This window comes from Rana temporaria, chromosome 1 (genome assembly GCF_905171775.1).
Source record: "Rana temporaria chromosome 1, aRanTem1.1, whole genome shotgun sequence".
NCBI lineage: Eukaryota > Metazoa > Chordata > Amphibia > Anura > Ranidae > Rana > Rana temporaria.
In genome coordinates, this window is record NC_053489.1 from 503394438 (window position 1) to 503418016 (window position 23579).

A 23579-nucleotide genomic window follows, 5' to 3' on the forward strand; every position below is an offset into this window, starting at 1 on the left:
GTAACGTATCTGAGATATGTTACGCCATGCGCACAGATAGACAAGTTGATCTGAATCTACCCCTATAACTTTTGTGCAAATCAATATACACTTATTGGAATTTTATTTTTTTACCAAAAACATGTAGCAGAATACATATTGGTCTAAATTGATGAGGGAATGTGATTGTTTTTTTTTTAATTGGATGTGTTTTATAGCAGAAAGTAAAAAAAATATAGTTTTTTTTTCAAAATTGACAGTCTTTTTGTTAATAGCACAAAACAAAAAAAGTGATCAAATTCCACCAAAAGAATTCTCTATTTCTGGGGGAAAGGGACATTATTTTTTTTTATTTAGTATAGTGGTGCATGCAATTGTCAGGTAAAACAATGCAGTGCAGTATCGCAACAAGTGGCCTGGTTAGGAAGGGGGTAAAACCTTCCGGAGCTGAAGTGGCTAAATACTGCATGCCTGGGCCACTATTACTAACTACTAACTCATATATGAATTTGATTCCTTTAGTAAATTGAATTAAATGCTGTTTTATGGGGTATTTTCCAAGAGTTTTTGCTTTTTAAGGTAAATACCACATAAAGACATAATGAATTTATATTTCCGATATGCTTTTGTAAATGGATTCCAGTATCTATGCAAAATTCCTTTAATCTGACCAACTTATGCCCACCTTACCTTTCTTTTCTCCCAGATTTTTTCTGTTCCACAGTCATTGCTGAAACTGGCAGTGTCAGCAAGCTGAGGAACTGGTGACATCTATTTCTGTTTTTGTAACAGTGTTCTGGCCTAGAAAATGGCTACTAGACCCAGACATTGTCACAGTGGAACAATGCCCATGATACCCCATAAGTGTTGGACATTCTCGCTGACTGCAGAGGAGCAAGGAGCTTTGGGGGAGTGCAGATAAGGAGAGCATAACGGAGATTGGAGTATGCACTTTGCAGAAACACTCAATTTGCCCTTCATGGGTGTTTCTTTAGATAATGTGTATAATAAGCCCCTCCCATAAAACTCCAATGCCAGAGACAATTGTAGATGTAGACTCATATTAGAAATTAAAATGAAACCTTACCGACCTAATAATTTTTCTTTGAGATAAAGCTCTAAAAAAATCTTTGGGGAAAACACCTGGGAAACATAGTAATATTTCTAATCTTAATGGGTAAGTCTATGTTTAATTGTTATAATTATAGAGGGCTAGCATTTATTCAAATGAAAGTGATCAATCAACAATAGCTAAATAATCTCTCCCGCCCAGCACTCATGGGTCATCAATTAAGAATGGTAATTTTGTGTAAACATTAATAACAGTTCATGATGGGTATACTTTTCAAATTAGGATCCCGTCACCACACCGCATGAATAATCACCCCTATGGTCACGCACTCACTAGAAAAATTCAGAATTTACGCCTGTCATAATCTGTATCTTTGCATCTGGGATGGATTTCGTCACTCTAGATGTCTCTCTCAACAAAAAACAGATGTGTGCACATAGCGTAATTCTGTCATTAACCAGTTGGCGTCCACGCTATAGCCGAATGACGGCTACAGTGTGGACCTGAATTGCTGGGAGGCCGTGAATAGACGTCCTCCCCTTTGCACGATCCTCGCGCTCCCCATGCACCCTGTCACTGAGACTCGGGTGATCACAGATCTGAATAAGCGGCCAATCCTGGCCCCTTACCACGTTATCAGATGTCAGCCAATGACAGCTGATCACGTGATGTAAACAAAAGCTCAGTAATCTTTTTTTTTTCTCCTCACGCTGACAGCGTGAGGAGAATAAAAAGCAGGTCACCGGATTTTGTGTAAGGGACATCGGTCCCGAGTGGAAGAGGCACATCCACCTCATCAGTGCCCAGCAGTACCGCCTGCCAGTGCCTCCTGCCATTGCCCCCTGCCAATGCCACCTGTGACCACCAGTGACCACCAGTGCAAAACAGTGGCACCTATCAATGCCTACGAGTGCCACCTATCAATGCCCACTAGTGATGCCAATCAGTGCCTCATCAGTGCCACCTAGCAGTGCTGTCTATCAGTCTCACCTACCAATGCTAATCAGTGCCCATCACTGCCACCTATTAGTGCCAATTCTCAGTGCCCACCAGTGCCACTTATCAATGCCCTTCAGTGCCACCCGTCAGTGCCACCTCACAGTGTTGCATCTCAGTGCCCACCAATGCCACCTCTCAGTGCTCACCAGTGCCGTCTATCAGTGCCCATCAGTGCCCATCAGTGCAGTCCATTGGTGCCCATTAGTGCAGCCCATCAGTGCCCACCAGTGCAGTCTATCAGTGCCCATCATTGCAGCCTCATCAGCATACATCAATGAAGGAGAAAATTACCCGTTTTCAAAATTTTATAACAAAATATAAAATGGTTTTGTATTCTTTTTTTTTTAATTCTGTATTTTTTATATTTTTAACAAAAAATAAAAACCACAGAGGTGATCAAATACCACCAAAAGAAAGCTCTATTTGTGTGGAAAAAATGATAAAAAAAATGTTTTGATACAGTGTTGTATGACCGTGCAATTGTCATTCAAAAAGTGAGAGCACTGAAAGCTGAACATTGGTCTGGGCAGGAGGGGGGTTTAAGTGCCCAGTAAGCAAGTGGTTAAATTTGATTGAAAGCAACCCTTCCTTTACAATTGCACACTCAAGCCTCGTACACACGATAGGTTAACCAGAGGACAACAGTCTAAAGGACCTATGAAGGTAAACCTATGAAGCTGACTGGTGGTCCACACCATCAGTTAAAAAAACGATCGTGTCAGAACGCGGTGATGTAAAACACAACGACGTGTTAAAAAAACAAAGTTCAATGCTTCCAAGCATGCATCGACTTGATTCTGAGCATGCGTGGATTTTTAACCGATGGTTGTGCGTACTAACGATTGGTTTTGACCTATCGGTTACCAATCCATAGGTTAGATTTTAAAGCAAGTTGTCTATTTTTTAACCTAAGTTTAAATAACCTATGGGGCCTACACATGATCGGTTTGGACTGATGAAAACGGTCCTTCAGACCGCTGTCCTCTGGTTAACCTATCGTTACTAAACTAATTTATGTAAATAATTAATCGAAACAAACCTAAGGCCTCGTTTCGATTAATTATTTACATAAATAAGTTTAGTTAAATTAATTTAACATGCTTAATTTGTTTTTGGAATTATATTTGTTTATACAATTTGAATAGATTCAAATCGTTTTCAAATTAATTTCGCAAAGTATTCAAAACGTTTTTGAATTCAAATAGTTTTCAAATTAAAATAGTTTTGAATAGTTTTTGAATTCAACATTTTTGACCTCAGAACCATGCTGTTCATTTTCTTTTACATTGAAGTGATCCTACTCAGATTTTCTGCGGGAGTTGCAGAGGTTCCAGTCTCAGCCTTTTCTTCTGCTCAGCCATCCATCCATCAATTACTCTTATATCTATTCATCCATCCATCCAGTTACCTCATCCCTTCCTCTACCCTGTTGATGGTCTACAGATACAGATATCAAAGTTCAAATGTCCTAAATAACTCTTCACGTTTCCTGGGAGCACTGTATGTACTGCGTACTTGTACACTCTTTGGATTTTCTTTATTTTTATCTGGTGATCCAGCCAGTATTTCTGTTCAGTGTGAGCTGGAGTTTGGCTTTAATTTGTTTCTTAGAGTGTATGTAAATTTGCTAGTAGATCTTACACTGCCCTACCCAAATTAACAATGCTGCTTTCCAAAGGTACCCCTCTAGTTCTTCATTCAGAGTGGAAACATTGTAATACAGGAGGTGTATTACTGGCCTGATCACAAGGTAAAAAAAAATAAGAAAAAAGCCTAAAAATAAAACTATTGCAGCCACTACATCTAACAGTTGGTAAGCTGCAATATTACATTTGGGGACACAGCAGTGACTGGTAAGTGTTAGCAAACTGCAGCAGAGAAAAATCAGGTCTCAGTCAGGCAGGGCTTTGCTTCATATGTGAGTTGTGTAAATATCAGAATTGGATGGATAGAAAAACAAATCCTTTGGAAGATAACCAGCTCCCATATGCATTGCATCTGTGCATGTAACTGTTTGCCTGAAGTTCAGCTTCAGCATATCTACTGTAAATCAAAAGGTAAACATTTAATATATAGAAAGTTACCAGTCCTTAGAAAAAAAATTATGCAATAGTTTACATATTCTGGACTGTTCTCTTTATTTTCACCTTGTAACCTTGTGAATAATACACATCCTGCACTGAGAGGCTATGCTAAAGCCCCGTACACACTGGCATAATGCCGGAAGACATTTGCCGGGACAAAAAAAATGGCCTACATTCTGCCCATGTGTATGTCGGTCTGGCTGGCTTCTGTCAGATGTGCATGCCGGAAAATCAACAGCCATCCGATTCCTGATCAGTGCACTCAGCCAATGGCTCAGTGGGGAGATGGACCTTGCATGGTTAGTGCAGTGTCTCCAACTGAAGCTGCCATTTTTTGGCGTGCAACCTCCTGGGTTGCACAAAAAAAACTGTAGTGTGTGCCTGGCTTTACTCACCACTGGAACAATGGAGAAAGCAATGGTTGAAATCCAGACTGGACTTGGAACATTTCTGTAATTGTTCATCTCTATGACATTGGAGATTATAATTAAAAAGAAAAAAAATGCTCTTGGGTCCACTTCGGGTCTGGTATGAATTTGGAGGGGTACTCCACACCAAAAGAAAAAAAGAAAAATGGTGTAGAGTCCCCCCAAAATCCATACCAGACCCTTATCCAGGCAAGAAAGGGGGAAAAACAAGCGAGTGCCTCTCCCCTCCTGAACCATACCAGGCCACATGCCCTCAATATGGGGGGGTGGGTGATGTGAGGCAGGGGGGGCTCTGTCCCCTGCCCCAAAGCAACTGGTCCCTATGTTGATGGGGACAAGAATCTCATTCCCACAACCGTGGACGGTGGTTGTGGGGGTCTGTGGGCGGGGGGCTTATTGAAATCTGGAAGCCTTGTTTAACAAGGGGGCCCCCAGATCCAGGCCCCTCCCTATGTGAATGAGTATTGGGCACATACTGTAGTACCCCTACCCAATTAATAAAAAGGTGTACAAAAAGTAATAAAAACAAGAGACACGTTTTTGACAAATCATTAATATTTTTTTTTTTAAAAAGGGTCCCTCAATGTAAATCCATCATCAATCACACTGCCTGCCGACCCACCAACCTGAAAAAAAATAATAATAAATGCTCTGCCTTCTAGGATGACCTCCCGCCGAATGCTTCCTCTGCGCTTTGACAGTTCTTATGTAGGTAAGGGGTGGGGTCACCTGGCTACATCAACAGGTGGCTCCACCCCCCTTGTGATGGCACAGACCCAGCATGCACCAGTCAGTGGCGGAAGACCCCCACAACCACTGGCCACAGTTGTGGGGATGAGGCCCTTGTCCCCATCAACATGTTGAGGGCACTTGGCCTAGTATAGTTCAGGAGGGGGGTGCATGTTCATCCCTCCCCCATTTCTTTACCTGCCAGGCTGCATACTCTGATAAGGGTCTGGTATGGATTTTATGGGGGCCCCACTCATTTTTTTTTTTTTTGTATAGCCATGTGCTGACAATTATAACCGCGAGTCATTTTAAATGGGATTTGGCTCTTTTTTTTCTTTATAAATTACATTTTTTCTTTATAAATGCAATTTTTGCTGCAGCATGTTTTATATATGTTACAGATGCACCACTTTACAGACAGACTAAGGAGACCCCCATGGCACTATATTTAAAGGATTTTTCATCTTTATTGTTGCACTTCAAGTGTAACAAAAATTGCTGCTCCTGAAAAAAAACAATTGTTTAAAACATTTTTTTTCATTGGCACATGTCCCCCAGGGCAGTACCCAGACCCCCACACCCCTTTTATGGCCAATTACTTGCATATAAGCTTTTATTATGGGCACTGATTTTTCCTGTTTAGCTCCCTTATGCCGCGTACACACGATCATTTTTCCGCATGAAAAAAAACGCTGGTTTTCGGCATGTAGAAAAAACTAAATTTTTCCAACTTCATCATTAAAACGACGTTGCCCACACACCATCATTTTTAAAAGATGCTCTAGCAAAGCGCGGTGACTTACAACATGCACGACGGCACTATAAAGGGGAAGTTCCATGCGGATGACGCCACCCTTGGGGCTGCTTTAGCTGATTCCGTGTTAGTAAAAGATGATTTGCGCTTTTCTGTCTGTTACAGCATGATGAATGTGCTTACTCCATTATGAATGGTAGTTTTACCAGAACAATTACTTGAATATAAGCTTTTATTATGGGCACTGATTTTTCCTGTTTAGCTCCCTTATGCCACGTACACACGATCATTTTTCCGCATGAAAAAAATGCTGTTTTTCGGCATGTAGAAAAAACAAATTTTTTCCAACTTCATCATTAAAAAGACGTTGCCCACACACCATCATTTTTAAAAGATGCTCTAGCAAAGCGCGGTGACATACAACACGTACAACGGCACTATAAAGGGTGAAGTTCCATGCGGATGACGCCACCCTTGGGGCTGCTTTAGCTGATTCCATGTTAGTAAAAGATGATTTGCGATTTTCTGTTACAGCGTGATGAATGTGCTTACTCCATTATGAACGGTAGTTTTACCAGAACAAGCGCTCCCGTCTTATAACTTGCTTCTGAGCATGCACGGGTTTTTAACTTAGTTTTCGCCCACACACTGTAATTTTTTACAACCCGAAAAATGACATTGATTAAAATGTCGTTAAAAAATGCATCATGTTCGAAAAAAAAATTTAGTTTTTCAGAATCCGAAAAATGATGTGAAGCCCACACACGATCATTTTAAATGACATTTTTTTAAAACAACGTTTTTTTTTCATGCCAAATGATCGTGTGTACGCGCCATTAGCCTTCAATGGGGTTTGTAGTTCAGGTTAGAACATTTACCCTGTTGGGGCATTCTGCTGCAAACTGAATAGGGGAGTGTTTGGCCCATGTCTACTAACTATCCATGACAAATATCCCCTGCCAATCCTTTGTGTAGCTTGTGTGGCTGGGATGAATTGTTTTCTTTCAAAATGCTGTCAATTTTACTCTGAGGAATATTATCTTGGAATGCAGTACAACTACTGTCAAAACAATAGGCCTTGCAATTTTATGTTTAAAATGCATTTTAAACATTATCTTTATTTAGAAAGCTAAAAACTGTAAAGGCTATTTTTTGGGAAAATAACAAAACATCTTATGCTTACCTACTCTGTGCAATGATATTGCACACAGCGGCCCCAAACTTCCTCTTCTTGGATCCCCTGCTGGTGCTCTTGGCTCCTCCTCTTCTATGTGCACTAACATAGGAAGCCTCTTCTTATGGGGCCACACCTGTGGTTTTATACTCCCAATGGCTCCCACTTCAGAGAGAGGATAGAGCCGCTGCAGACAATCACAGTGCTGTAAAAGTAAGTATACTGGGGGTGGGGATATGATATAATTATTGTGTATTTTTTTTACCTTAATGCAGGGAATGTATTACGGTAAAAATGTTGGAACTTTAGACCTACTTTCAATGCAAGGATATCCTTGATTCGTAAAACAAGGAACATGGGAAGTCAAAGTACATATCTAATTTCTTAGGATGTAGATATGGTATAGATATAACACATACAGGGGCAGATCCACAGAGAGAGTACGCCGGCATATCTAGTGATACGCCGGCGTACTTTCAAATTTTCTGCGTCCTCAAAACAAGATACGACGGCATCTGGGTTAGATCCAACAGGCCTACGTCTTCGTACGCCTTCGGATCTAAGATGCAATTCTTCGGCATCCGCTGGGTGGCGTTCCTGCCGTTTTCCGTGTCGAGTATGCAAATTAGCTATTTCCGACGATCCACGAATGTACGAGCGGCCGTCGCATTCTTTTACGTCGTCTCTAGTCGGCTTTTTCCGGCGTATAGTTAAAGCTGCTGTTTCGTGGTGTATAGTTAGATCTGCTATGTTAAAGGATCACTAAAGGAAAAAATTGTTTTAGCTAAATAGCTTCCTTTACCTTACTGCAGTACTGGTTTCATGTCCTCATTGTTCGTTTTTGCTTTGAAGTTGCTGTAATTGGTCCAAGCTGTGTGTCTAAAACTCCTCAGAACCAATCAGATTCATTTTAAAAACAAAACACTGCCCTGGATGTGTTTGTTTTTGTTCTGTGGGTCTCTTTACTTCACAGAAACATGAAACCAGTTTAAAACGAAAGTGAAACTGCAGTTACATTATATGATTGAATTTGAATCTATATATATTTTTAATCATTTTTAAAAGGAATCAGTTAACTTTTATGTCTATATACCCTGTAAACAGTCATTTCAGCAAAAAAATGTTTTCCTTTAGTGACCCTTTAAGTATGGCCGTCGTTCCCACGTTTAATTTGATTTTTTTTTTTCGATTGCGTAAGTCGTCCGTGAATCGCGGGATGGACGCAAGTTACGTCCAAGTGAAAACAATGACGTCCTTGCGACTTCATTTCGCGCAATGCACGGCGAGGAAATTTAGGGACGGCGCATGCGCAGTTCGTTCGGCGCGTGGGACGCGCTTCATTTAAATGAAACATGCCCCCCTACTCGCCGATTTGAATTAGGCACCGTTACGCCACGAGAGATACACTACGCCGCCGTAACTTACGGCGCAAATTCTTTGTGGATTCAAAGCTGCCAAAAGTAAGTTACAGCGGCGTAGCGTATCTCACATACGCTGCCCCCATCTAATTGTATGTGGATCTGCCCCACAGATGTTGCTTGCAGGACAAAATTAACATCTGCACAAATCAAAGCATCCATACTAAGGTTTAACTCCTTCATCAATTAGATAGATACTGACTGTTAAAATAATTAGCACAATAAAAAGCAGTATAACTATATGTTTGTATTTGAAAGCATAGAAAACTGAAGATGGAAGAGAAACTAAAATTAAATGCAGCAGGAAAATAAAGCAACAGATAAAAGTTCAATGTTTACTGAAAAAAGTCAATAAAGCTCAATAAGCACATTTAAAATGCATTTTATGTTGTTTTTTTTCCAACTACAATTCTTTTATGTGGCTACTGTGCATATTATTTCTTGATGGACTTTATTTATTTATTTATTTTTTACAACAACTCTTTTATATGCTGTTCTTATTTCTTGCTTGGATGGTTCCCCGATTTCATATTAAAAGCAGTTGTTTTATTGATCTTAAAAATATAGCTTGCTATATTTGTGATTTAGTTAAGCTATTTCTTTTAGAGAAGTAAAAACATTAATGTTGACATCACAAAATCTCTGTTAACATTAAAATAACATTAACAAGATTAAATAGCCTAATTATTTTTTTTCAAGCAATGCTTAATGTGTACTGCAGACATTAGAGAAAGAAAGGTAGACATTTATTATGTTGTCTAATTTATTAAAAATCTTACTTAATTAGTTAATTATAGTTTAATTGAATATTAACAGTATTCTGAATAATACCTTTAATTATGGCAGCATGAAAAGTTAGTAATTATTTAGTATTATTCATAAATTGGAAAACTAATATATATATATATATATTTCTCATTGCACAAAACTTCCTAACAGAGAAAAAGAGAAAGCTGAATTACTGTACTTTTGCCATTAGGCTTTTATATCTGTAGGAAACTTTTCTCTCTGAATAACATATGCTTTTATTTTAGAATAATTTAGAACAAGCAAAACAAGTGATCTCTAGATTTAATATATGGGAATTGGAACGTACACAGTGTATGTTCACAAAAAAGCACACACTGGATATATTCATTAGAAGGATTAAAACTGTGTTTGTGTGTACCTGTATGTACCCTGGAGTGAGCAACATTTATCTAATGAGGACACTGCTATGTAATTCTGGTTTGTTTTACCTACTGTATTTGCAAATTTAGGCTTACTTAAGACTGTGGTTTACAAATTTTACAAATTAGGAGACATGTATCATTGGTGACACTAAGCTAAATCTTCAAAGTAATGCTGTTCTTGGAGAAAATATGCTGCAAATGACTTTATTTAAAGGATTTGATTGGCAATAATAAAGACTGCATTACTGTCATTGGCAATAACTTTCTGAATCTTTTATGGGTTGAGTAAGAAATATCAAAAGGACAAGTAGCAGAAAAAGAGCTGAGAAACTTGACAAAAATTGGTGGCTAATCGGTTGGTTGACAAACAAACATATTAATTGGTGAATATCAACTGACCCAACAAATACTAGAATTATTCTTAACAAATAGTTTGAAATATACACATGCCCGCTGAGTTCAGACCAAAAAAAAAAAAATGTTTCCTGAAAACAGACTATTCAGAACCCACATTGTAATCTGTAGTTACAAACACTGTTGTTCAATTCATACCCAAAGTTCATAGCAATGGCACCAGGGCTTTTTTTCCTCAAACAATAAGTGCTGGAACTTAACCATGGTCCCACAAAATCCCTCCCCCTACACACACCCTCCAAATCACATCAAATAGTGGGTGTGTTCAGTCAAATTTCACGAAAATAGTAGGAGGATCTTAAAGGGGCATTAAATACCAGGACTTCATTACATACAGAGTGCAGAGCTGTCACTTGTAAACACAGAAACCAGACTTCTGTGTTTACAAGTAATTGTGGTTAGCAGGGGTTCCCCCTGAAAAAAAAGCCCTGAATAGCACTAACTTTTTTTTACAACATCTCATTTATAACCTTGCCTCACTTCTACCACTCTGGAAGGGAAAGAAGACAATGGAGAACTGGTGAGAAAGCAGATTTGAATGACTTTAGTGTTTCTGCTGGAAAGATTGGAAATTAATTACTCCACAGTATCTACATCTATGTTTTTAAACTCATTGACTGCTTGAAGCTATCATTTTTATAATTACCGTATTTATTGGTACTGTATATAACATGCACTTTTTCACCCTGAAATCAGAGTGAAAATAGCATGTGCGTGTTATAGCCGATATAGTATAAAAACTGCATGGTACATACTGCATATAGTGCCTTGGGAGGTGCGATCTCAGGCGAGCAGACACCATCGGAGACAGGGGGGTCCCAGTACACTCAGATCTGGTGGCAGACATCCTCCTGCTGCTCTGCACATATAAGCCAGTCTAACTCTCGCGGCCGTCATAGCGTAGCCATGGTAATGCTCTGCACTGCTTGCGGGAGTTAAGGGTGACGGCTGCAAGAGTTAGACTGGCTTTTGTGTGCAGAGCAGCAGGAGGATGTCTGCAGGATTTGACAGAGCTTGTACCCGGCAGGTACAAATAATTGGATAAAAAGCTGAGTAAAAAAAAATAGTCTGCAGGGGGAATGGCTGGTGGTCGTCGCAGAGCAAAAAATTATAATGCCAGTGGGGGGAAGCAATTAATTAGGGTTCGTGTTATACGCCTGTGCGCGTTATACACTGATAAATATGGTAGATACTTACTCTTCCAGTACTCCCTAACACTTCTGCTTAGCTTATGTGAAATATCCAATTCTTGGAGGTTCATAAGAGAATGTAACCTCCTCCCATGTGACAATGCCTTGGTTTAGCATCTAATCACTAGGCCCGAGCACTGTCACATGGCAGAGGGTGTAAAAAAACTGATCCTTCTAGAATTTGACATCAGCCGACTCTGCGAATTTTGTTGCTGACTGTGATGGATGAACAAGCGGCAGGAGATCATTGGAAAGGTGTGTTTCAATTAGACACGGGAGGACTTTATACAGACACTGTTATTCTGCCTTTGCTGGCAAAGAAATATTGGAAAGCATAGGACTTTTTTCAGGTGCTCCAAAAAACATTTACATATACCAAAATAATAATTTTATTAACACCATTTTAAAGCACTTTGAAAAATTCTGTTTTCATAGAATACAATTATTTGCATCTCAGTTGTATACTTACAGTATCCATTTCCAGCCCACATTAGCTATTAGTATAATTGATAGGGATGGGCTATCTGTTCGAGTCGAAAATGAGTTTGACCCGAACATTGCCTGTTCGCCGAACAGCAAACAATTTGGGGTGTTCGCGGCAAATTTGAAAAGCCGCGGAACACCATTTAAAAGTCTATGGGAGAAATCAAAAGTGCTAATTTTAAAGGTTAATATGCAAGTTATTGTCATAAAAAGTGTTTGGGGACCTGGGTCCTGCCCCAGGGGACATGTATCAATGCAAAAAAAGTTTTAAAAAACTGCAGTTTTTTCGGGAGCAGAGATTTTAATAAGTGAAACAATAAAAGTGAAGTATTCCTTTAAATTTCGTACCTGCGGGGTGTCTATAGTATGCCTGTAAAGTAGCGCATGTTTCCCGTGCTTAGAAAAGTCCCTGCACAAAATGACATTTCTAAAGGAAAAAAGTCATTTAAAACTTGCGGCTATAATGAATTATCAGGTCCCGGCAATACAGATAAAAGTCATTGAAAAAAAACAGCATGGGTTCCCCCCTTAGTCCATTAACAGGCCCTTTAGGTCTGGTATGAATATTAACCACTTAACCCCCGGACCATATTGCTGGTCAAAGACCAGAGTACTTTTTGCGATTCGGCACTGTGTCGCTTTAACTGACAATTGCGCGGTCGTGCGATGTGGCTCCCAAACAAAATTGGCGTTCTTTTTTCCCACAAATAGAGCTTTCTTTTGGTGGTATTTTATCACCTCTGCGGTTTTTAGTTTTTGCGCTATAAACAAAAATAGAGCGACAATTTTGAAAAAAAATAATATTTTTTGCTTTTTGCTGTAATAAATATCCCCCAAAAATATATAAAAAACTATTTTTTTCCTCAGTTTAGGCCGATACATATTCTTCTACATATTTTTCTTAAAAAAAAATCGCAATAAGCGTTTATTGATTGGTTTGCGCAAAAGTTATAGCGTTTACAAAATAGGGGGTATTTTTGTGGCATTTTTATTAATATTTTTTTTTTACTAGTAATGGCGCCGATCAGCGATTTTTTTCGGTACTGCGACATTATGGTGGACACTTCGGACACTTTTGACACATTTTTGGGACCATTGGCATTTTTATAGCGATCAGTGCTATAAAAATGCATTGTATTACTATAAAAATGCCACTGGCAGTGAAGGGGTTAACCCTAGGGGGCGGGGAAGGGGTTAAGTATGTCCCTGGGTGTGTTCTTACTGTGGGGGGGTGGCCTCACTAGGGGAAATCACTGATCTTCTGTTCATACATTGTATGAACAGAGGATTAGCATTTCCCCCCTGACAGGACCGGGAGCTGTGTGTTTACACACACAGCTCCCGGTCCCCGCTCTGTAACGAGCGATTGCGTGTGCCCGGGCAGGGATCACGCCCGCCGGGCACACGCACGGGGGTCAGGGGCGAGCGGGGGGTGACATAGAGCTACGGGCTCTCGCACAGGAGAGCCAACCTGCCGCCGTAGAATGACATTGGCAGGTCAGCAAGTAGTTAAGGGGAACCCTGAACCAAAAAAAAAAAGCGTGGGGGTCCCCCCAAAATCCATATCAGGCCCTTCAGGTCTGGTATGGATATTAAGGGGAACCCTGAACCATTTTTTTTTAAAAGAGGGGGGGGACGAAAGAGCGCCCCCCCTCCTGAACCGTACCAGGCCACATGCCCTCAACATGGGGAGGATGTCCCCATGTTGATGGGGACAAGGGCCTCATCCCCACAACCCTTGCCCAGTGGTTGTGGGGGTCTGCGGGTGGGGGCTTATCAGAATCTGGAAGCCCCCTTTAACAAAGGGGAACTCCAGATCCTAGGCCCTCCTAAGTGAATTGGTAAGGGTTACATCGTACCCCTACCATTTCACCAAGAAAAAGTGTGAACATTTTAAAAATGACAGGAGACGCTTGGGACAAGTTCTTTATTAAAAATAAAAAAAAAATAAAGAATAACAAACCATTCCAGCGATGTAATCCAGTCTGTCCAGCTTTGTAATCCATTCTCGATGTCTAGCAATGATCTACTCTCCAGCGATGCTCTCCACTCCAGCGAGGAACAACGCACAATTCTCCCTGCACTGAAGGCACCCGTCCTAATGACACGCAAGCTGTTTGACAGTTCTTTTATAACTGAGGGCGTTAGTACAACTACTTTTTCAGTATGTTATCTAGGTTTATTTGGTTAAATGTATATGAGAATACACTTTAGACACTATATGGGTCCACGCACACTGGCTAAAAAAAATGCTGCTTCTGGAGGAGTTTAGCCTTTTTTCCCTGTAGAAGCAGCTAATGTTATCCTATGTTGCCATGCATATTAGAATTTAGAGGCACAGCGTTTTCAGAGGCAGAAAAAAAAACGTCAGTTTTGCATTTTTGAGGGCAGTTTTCTGGCAGAAAAAAATGCTAAACATGCCTTAAGCCCCATATACACAATCGGACCTTTGTCATACCAAAATCAAATCGGAATTCTATTGGCGTAAAAGAGAACATACTCTCTATCTAAACTCCGATGGAATTCATTGGAATTTCTGATGGAATTACTTTCATGGGGCATATACACGGTCGGAATTTCCGATGGAAAAGTATTTACATAAAGAGTATTTACAAAAACAAAGCTATATCTGAGGATTCATAGACAAAAGAAGTAGTTTAATCTGAAATATACATTTATAGATAGGGTTGCATAATATTTACAAATAACAACCAAAACAATATTTACAACACAATGTACATTATATGTACAATGGGTTACATGATATTTACAAATACACACAAAAACATATATACTGTACAATGCAATGTACAGTACAAGTATGTAGTTGATTACCTTTCAGCTTCAGGTATGGTCATACTGAGAGCTTTTGTGTCCTAGGATAAAGAGAGAACACATCTTGCAGCTTGGTAACGATTAATTATATTCTCCCTCTCCTTTCTGTACAGTAGCTAATATAAAGCACCCTAATTTGTCACTAAACCTAGCAAATGTATATTGGACACAACCTGATTAAAGGATTCAAATAAAGCTGCTGTTTACAACCCATGTGAGATGTAAAACGAAAAAACAATGGCAAGGTCTTTGAAGTAGAAATATTCACAGTAACACCAATTGGGAATCAGTATAAGAGCAGTAAACATAGTTACAAATAGGGTTGCCACCTCATCCCTTTAAAACAGAACACATATGAATTACACAGGTTCTGGGGCTAATTGAATGCAGATAAGGCAACAAGTGAGTTTAATTACCACATTAATCAGCCACAGAACATGTGTAATTAATATGTGTTCTGTTTTAAAGGGATGAGGTGGCAACCCTAGTTACAAAGGCCCAGATTCAGAAAGAACTTACGCCGACGTATCTACTGATGCGCTGCGTAAGTCTACGGATGCGCCGTTGTATCTATGCGCCTTATTCAGCAAATAAGATACACCTGAATTCGGGCTTCATATAACCGACGTAAGTCTCCTACGCCGTCGTATCTTGGCCGCATATTTACGCTGGCCGCAAGGGGCGCTTCCATTGATTTATGCGTCGAATATGTAAATGAATGAATGAAAACTTATATAGCGCAACACATGCGAACTTAATCGCCTCTGGGCGCTTAAATGACCTAGATACGCCGATTCACGAACGTACTTACGCCCGTCGCAGTAGTCTATGCTGTACGTGAATGGGGCTGGGCGTAGGTTACGTTCACGTCGTACGCATTGAGCCGTCGTATCTTAGGGAGTATATGCAACGTGACTCTGAGCATGCGCGCGCATGCGCCGTTCGTTCGGCCCTTCATTTATATGGGGTCACGGTTAATTTAAATGTATCACGCCCACTACCTTCCTACTTTGAATTAGGCGGGCTTACTTCGGCCAATTTACGCAAGTTTGGGAGCGAGTGCTTTGTGAATACTATTCTAGCCTCACTGATTTACGTTGGCGTAGCGCATATGAGATGCGCTACGCCGGTCTAAAGATGCGCCGCTCTACGTGAATCCGGGCCATAGTTTGTAAGGTTGAAAAAAGACACAAGTCCATCAAGTCCAACCTGTGTGTGTTTTATGTCAATATTACATTGTATACCCCTGTATGTTTTTGTTGTTTAGGTGCCTATCTAGTAATTTTTTTAAATGATCTATGCTCCCTGCTGAAACAACTGCTTGTGAAAGAGAATTCCACATTCTTAGCTCTCTTACCATAAAGAACCCTCTACGCAGTTTCCAGATAAATATTTTTTTCTATAATTTAAGTGAATGGCCACAATTCTTTTAAAATGCCCATTCGTGGAAAATGTTATCAATATTGTGGGGTCACCAGTACGGTATTTGTACATTGAAATCATATCCCCTCTCAAGATTCTCTTCTCCAGAGAGAATAAGTTCAGTGCTTGTATTCTTTTTTCATAACTAACATTCTCCAGTCCATTTATTAGTGTTGTTTCCCTTCTCTGTACTTGCTCCATTTCCAGTACATCCTTCCCGAGGACTGGAGCCCAGAACTGGATGGCATACTCCAGGCGCGGCCAGATCAGAGTCTTGTAGAGTGGGAGCATTATCATTTTATCTCTAAAGCTAATTGCATTGCATTGCATTGCATGCCCTTTTTGAGCCTGTCATCTACTAGGACCCCCAGTGAGTAGATTGTGTTAATGTTTTCCCCACCTAAATGCATTATTTTACATTTTTCTACATTAAACCCCATTTGCCATGTAGTTGCACACCCCATTCATGTGTTCAGATCTTCTTGCAAGGTTTCCACATCCTGCAGAGAAATGATTGCCCTGCTTAGCTTAGTATCATCTGGAAATACTGAGATTGAACTGTTTATCACATCCTCCAGATCATTTAAATCATATTATTATTCAAGAACCAAAAAAGTCCAACTCAATTTAGCTTAACAGATCTTTAGATTTTGTGAACAAACACTTTAACCCTTTTACTGCTGTCTCTGTCTGAAACAGAATGTTTAGCTTGTGAGGTTTTGCAGATGTGAGGCCTCGTACACACGACAGAGTTTCTCGGCAGAATTCACCGAGAAACTCGGTCAAAACCCGGATTCTGCCGAGAAACTCTGTCGTCTGTACAGTTTTGGCTCGATGGAGCCGCCAAGGAACTCGACGAGAAAATAGAGAACATGTTCTCTATTTTCTCGTTGTTCTCGTTGTTCTATGGGAGAAGGCGGCCCGCCGAGCTCCTCGGCGGCTTCATCCCAAAACTCGACGAGGAACTCGACGTGCCAAGCACGTCGAGTTCCTCTGTCGTGTGTACGGGGCCTTAGAATGCCTTGAGTTACTACTGCTATGTTTGCTAATATTACACTGCTAAAAAGTGTTGGTTTTGAGCGTAATAATCATTCAGATCTGAACTCTGCAACTTTTGGCATACATTTCCTACGTTTGATCTTCCTTTGCAGCAACCTTGTAAATTATCCACAATGATCATTTAAGTTTTTAATTTACACTATATACGTTTTAAAATAACATACAAAATAAAATAAAATGTAAGTCTAAATATGTATACTAACATTTTCTGTAATCTAATTCTGTTTACATAAGTATGTGATTACACAATGTATTATTTCCATAGCATCTTCTCTGTTGCATTTTCCAACAGATAATTTATTTTAATTAAATCCTTCAAAAAGATTATACTTGGCATTTATTAAAAAACAAAATGTTAATAAAATGCTCAATGGAAAATTGTCTATTAGTCTTTTCAAAAGAGGGAAATTTGTAAACCCTTATTTTTTATATGCCTGTGCTGTAATACTTCAATTGAACTGTTAATATGGCATGAAAAGAGTATTCACAAATGCTGATAACAAGATTGTGAGGCCAAATGAAATCCCATTGTTCCACTGCCAGTAACTGTTGGCTATGAAAGGACCATTTTGTGATATCAATCATCTATGAGAAGTCCAGAACAGGCACACATGTTGAGTACCCCACCGTGTCCTAAATTATAATAAATATATAGGCTAGCAGGTGCTCAGCAATGCAATGCTTTTCAAAAGACCACAGCATGGAGCATAAAGCTGTTCAAGAAAGCAAAATGTGTAGGATGCATAGCGTAAGTGATGGCTTTCTGCATGTGAATTTCTGAAGATTACAAAAAAATATAGATCCAACTGTGTAAATATAACTTGACATATAGACATTAATATGTTTTTTTTTCCTAAACTAACTTTCATGTAAAGTTTAAAGGTTCTGCTACATTTTTCCATTTAATCAGACATTACATTGAATTTTAAACTTAGTGACTATTAACTCTTTTGCTGTCAGTCCCTGTGCTTTATATTTTATTATAGACTTACAGCTTTCGGAGTTTGTTAAAGATCCCCCACACCATACTAAAAGCCTAGGACCAATAGATAAAAAGAAGGTGTACTGATTTTTTTTTTTTTATGCCCAGTGATATTTGAGCAAATTTTTCTACAAAACAATATTTTCCCTAAAAACACAATCAAATTATTATTAGCAGACACAAACACAGCAAAATGTACAAAATTCCACCCAAATTTCTCAATATAAGTTACAACTGTATTGAGTTGATAAATAAAAAATATTTGTAAATTTTAAATTGTGCCTTTTTGCAAAATGGTGAAAATCAATGGTATGGTAAACTGTAAATAAGCAATTCAGTCTAAAAATCTGTAAGTAATAATTTTTCACTTACAGCTTTCAGAGCTGGTAAAAGTCTCCCCAAACCATGTATGTTTTTTTTTTAAACCACATGATCAGTGGAAACAAAATGTGCTACTAATTTTGTGGGCCCACAATAGTTGCACAAATGTTTGTCAAATAACTATTTTCACAAAAAAAAATGCACAAAAATCCTTATTAGCTCACATAAACATAACTTACACATTTTTCATAAAATTTCTACAAAAGCTTCATTCATGTGAGGTGTACTAAAGTATAGACCCATGTGAGGGCTGTGTTTACCCACACAGGGATGCACAGGTGTTCCTATCCATGTCAATTGATATTCAGCAGCTGCTCAGATGCTGCTCCCAATCTGACATCCATGCAAGTGTCAATACTCATCCCAGACTGAAGACAGGAGTTCAGGAAAATGCACCTCCACCCACATGGATCTAAAATTGGCAGCAGCTGCTGCAACCCAATTGACATCAATGGGACTGCCTACATGGGGATGCACCGATTTGCTTTCCCATGCTGGGTAAACACAGCCTCACATGAGTTTACACTGTAGTATGCACCATGTGAACGAGACCTTACAATGGTTTTTAATTAAAACATTTTGTTTAACAATCTACAATAATACAAGTATTATTTTTACAATTATATTTTAATATGTTTTTTTCTTTGGTGAAACATCAGAGATCTGTTTAAATGTCTATTTTTTGAGACAGGAAAGGGACTGAGGACATTCTCTGCAGCCTAAGATGCAGATGAAGGAACAGGCTGCCTCTGTACAAAGACGTCCTGTTCATACAGAAACTGAAGCATTGTTAACATAGTTTACTATGCTTTGGTGATAAATAAGCACTGGAGTGATTGATACTGATTGCTTACTGTGTTACAGACATGTTTACCAATTCCCTGCTCTCCATCCTGACACCAATCTCCTGCCCCAGCAGGCTTTGACAGCCAATATAAGGGGGTAGTGGAGAGTCAGTCACGCTGCAGGGGGCCACTGGGGGAGCAGGGGGCACTGGGGAGCAGTGAGGGGGGGTGGAGCAGCAGGGGATGTATATGTGGATAGTTAAATCCCCCTGTGTCTCCCCTGCAGCAGCCAAAGTCATCAGGAGATGAGAGGAATAGAAGCTGGCAGCTGCATAGGAGACACAGGGGATTGATGCTGTGGGAGAGGTCAGTGCTGGGTTGAAAGGGTGGGTCTATGGGGGATAGGGGCTGGGTGGTCACATAAAAATGAAGGAGGGCCATTAGAGAACAGCAAAGTGGCTGGAGGATGTGGAGTGGCCTGGAAGCAAAGGACACACAGAACAGAGCATCGGTGGCAGTGGCAGGGGGGGGTCACATTTCAGGTAAATAGCTGTGGCCAGCGACTTGTCAGCCTCTGGTCACGACTGTTGGTTTGTTCAGCAAGTGACCATGAGCTTATAGCAGAAGGAGGAATGCCATGTCTATATGGTGGACTAAAGTCTACAATACACACCTCCCCTTCAACGCCCCAACATTGGTGAGTTCTCCCCCGGAATTCCCAACATCTTCTTACCAGCCTCTTTAGGAGTTTGGTCTTCAGCCATCTCAATTGACTGGTAAAGGAAACATAACCTTGACAAAATAATACCCTGAACTGCACATCTGCAACTCTGTATACATTGCAAGGCAAACTGCAAACAGGCAGGTAAGTTTTCTTCTTTGCAGAAAAAGAATTGCATGTCTCGTCTGCAATAAAAAGCTTGCCTATGCATATGTTGTTGTTTTTTTTTTATGTTAGACTTTAGTTTTGCTCTAAATTTAACATTGATGATTGTTCCAGTTAGGATAGACATACAGACCATGCATACAGCTGTCCTTCCGACAGAAGCCGGTCTAAGGACTGGCTTTTATCGAAATTATGTGCTGGAAAACAAGCATCTGATCAGAGCTTGCAGCCAATGGCTGCGAGCACTGATTAGTGGGCTTTGGTGGAGGGGGGAGGGGGTTCCCCCTGTCTGAACACAAAGACACAGTGGAAGAGATTGCCGCACAGTACAGCAATCTCTCAGTTTTTTTCTCAATCAGCCCACTGGGTTGAAAAAAAAATAGAGTTTGTGTACCAGGATAACTCCTATGATTATTATGTGTTTTGAGAGGCCTGTATTATCATATCTTAGGGAAATCATTCCTGTTGATGTGGATAAGCATCAGCTGGTCTGGACAGAGTATGCAATGTCTATTGCTTTTACATACTGCTTTGACACATCTTGAGCGCTCAAATTTTAGGATGTTATTCATTGATTTTAGGTCAGCATTTACCACAGTATCTCCTGATAAATGTGTGAACAGTTAAATGCTTTGGGTGTATATCCACTCCTGTGGGTGAGAATAGGATATCATGGGCTAGATTCAGCAAGAATTTACGCCGGCGTAGCTATTGATACGCCGCGTAAATTCAAAGCTGCGCCGGCGTATCTTCATTCTGTATTCAGAAAGCAAGATACGCCGAAATTAGGCTAAGATCCGACTGGCGTAAGTCTCTTACGCCGTCGTATCTTAGTTGCATATTTACGCTGGATGCTAGGTGGCGCTGCCGTCGATTTCAGCGTAGAATATGCAAATGAGCTGGATACGCCGATTCAGAAACGTACGCACGCCCGGCGGATTTTTTTACGTCGTTTGCGTAAGGCTTTTTCCGGCATAACGTTACTCCTGTTATATGAGGCATAGCCAATGTTAAGTATGGACGTCGTTCCCGCGTCAAATTTTGTAAATTTTACGTTGTTTGCGTAAGTTGTCCGCGAATAGGGCTTTGCGTAAATTACGTTCACGTCGAAAGCATTGACTATTTGCAACGTGATTAGGAGCATGCGCACTGGGATATGTTCACGACCGCGGCATTCGCCATTTGTGAGAAAAATAATTTACGTGGGGTCATGTTTTATTTGCATAAAACACGCCCACCTCTTGACAATTTGAATTTGGCTCGCTTACGCCGGCAGATTCACGCTACGCCGCCACAACTTACGGAGCAAGTACTTTGTGAATACTGCACTTGCCTCTCTAAATTGTGGCAGCATAGCGTAAATAACATACGCTACGCCCGCACAAACTTACGTCCCCCTACCTGAATCTAGCCCATGTGTCTAATACTATTAATATAATACAGGGGTACAACAGGGACATGGGTGTCTGCAGGTTGGGACAAGGGGGGTCAAGTGCCCACCCTGGAAGGGCTGGTGCTACCTATAGGCAAGTGCGCATATCAATAGGGGGCGCCACACTGCATGTCCCAGGGCCTGGAGTCACATACATAACATTGAGTGTGTGTCAGGAGTGATGATGTTATACTACGTTTGCAGTCTCAGACCAAGATGACATTGTTGAAAAGGGGCAGGGCATGGGTGAATTTAAAATGATACCCCCGCTGAAAAAAAACACCCATGAACAGAAATGTGTATTGAGTCTGGCTCTGCTTGCATTGTTTATGCATGACTGTACATGCATCAAATACTATAGTGAAGTTTGCTGTGAAAACGCTTTAGTTGGGCTCATACAAGATAATAAAAAGACAGTTTATAGGCAGGAAGTCTAACATCTGGTTGAGTGATGTAACGAAAGAAATAATTGTGGATTATAGGAGATCAAGAAAGATCAGTCATCGCCTGATATATAAAGGAGTAGGTGAAAAGAGTACATACATTTTGATGTGTGAATATCACAAATGAGTTGTTATGGACTCAAAATACTTATTTTCCAGTGAAAAAAGAGCATCAGAGAGTGTTTTTCCTTAGGAGATTGAAACAGGCTGGATTGCCCTGGTGGCTTATGGTCAATTCTATCATTGCACCATCAAGAGTATTCTTCCCCACAGGATCATAGGTACAGATCTATTAAATTTGGACACAGCATATGCCACAGTGTGTGAGTCTGCTTTCAGAGAAAAGATATACAGTAAGAAAACTTAAAAACACACACTAATCGTTTTAAGTATATTTTTTCCCCCTAGGGTTGTATTATCTATAAACCCACCAGGTGCAGGGTTTTTGGAATTGTATGCAAAGTATTTACTTTTTATTATATTTTATATTTTTTTCCTTATGAACAGATACTGTATATGGGCATGTGTTAGGAGTAGGTATGTGCAGTTGTGTTGTGAATTTTTTTTTTTTTTTTCATCGCTGTTGTAAAATGTACAGCGTACCTTGATACACTTTCAATGTATGAATACAATGATAATAAGGTATTACCTTACTTTTTTTTTTATATATATATATCATTTTTATTTTTATTTTATATGCAATATTTTTTTTTATATAGGCATTAAAGACTGTTCCTCTAATTAGAATGCAACATATATGTTTCTGTGTTTTAAATACACTAAGTTAGGCTGATTATACATTAATATATTTTTTTGTTCAACTAGCGGGTTGAAAGCAAAAAAATTATCCGATTCCCCCATCCACATATTTGAGGTGAATGGGGGAATCACTTCCGCTGAGTCATTGTAGTCTGACAGCAGGGAGATTTCCTTACTGTCAGAATACAATGATCAGTGCTACCAGCTATAGATTGTTCAGAAAAAACAACAACAAGCTGGTTGTACAACCAGATTACCCATACTTGGATCAAAATGCAGCTGGTCCCTACTGAGGCAGCTGAATTTCGATCCATGTATGGCCACCCCCCTTAGTAGCAAAGAGATTTATTCACTAGCACAACTCTAGCCTTTAAGGCATTGTCAAATTCAACTTTACCCTATCTCAGTTTTAATCTACAATGACTAATACATTTTACAGTCAACATAAGGAATGTCATTTGTTATTTTAGAAGCGTTCTGTTCATTGTATGTGTTTCAAACAGTACAATCATTTATTTTTACAATGTAGCTGCCGAACTTTTAACTTTAATAGTTAGGCAGTCATTTCATCCCCAAAGAAGTGTTTACTTTGTAATAGAAAAGGAAATAGTTGCTCTTGTTGTACAAAACCTCACAAAGATCTTCCATGATTTGTAATCTTTTACTGGGTCTTCCAGCACACATTTTTATAGACAGTAC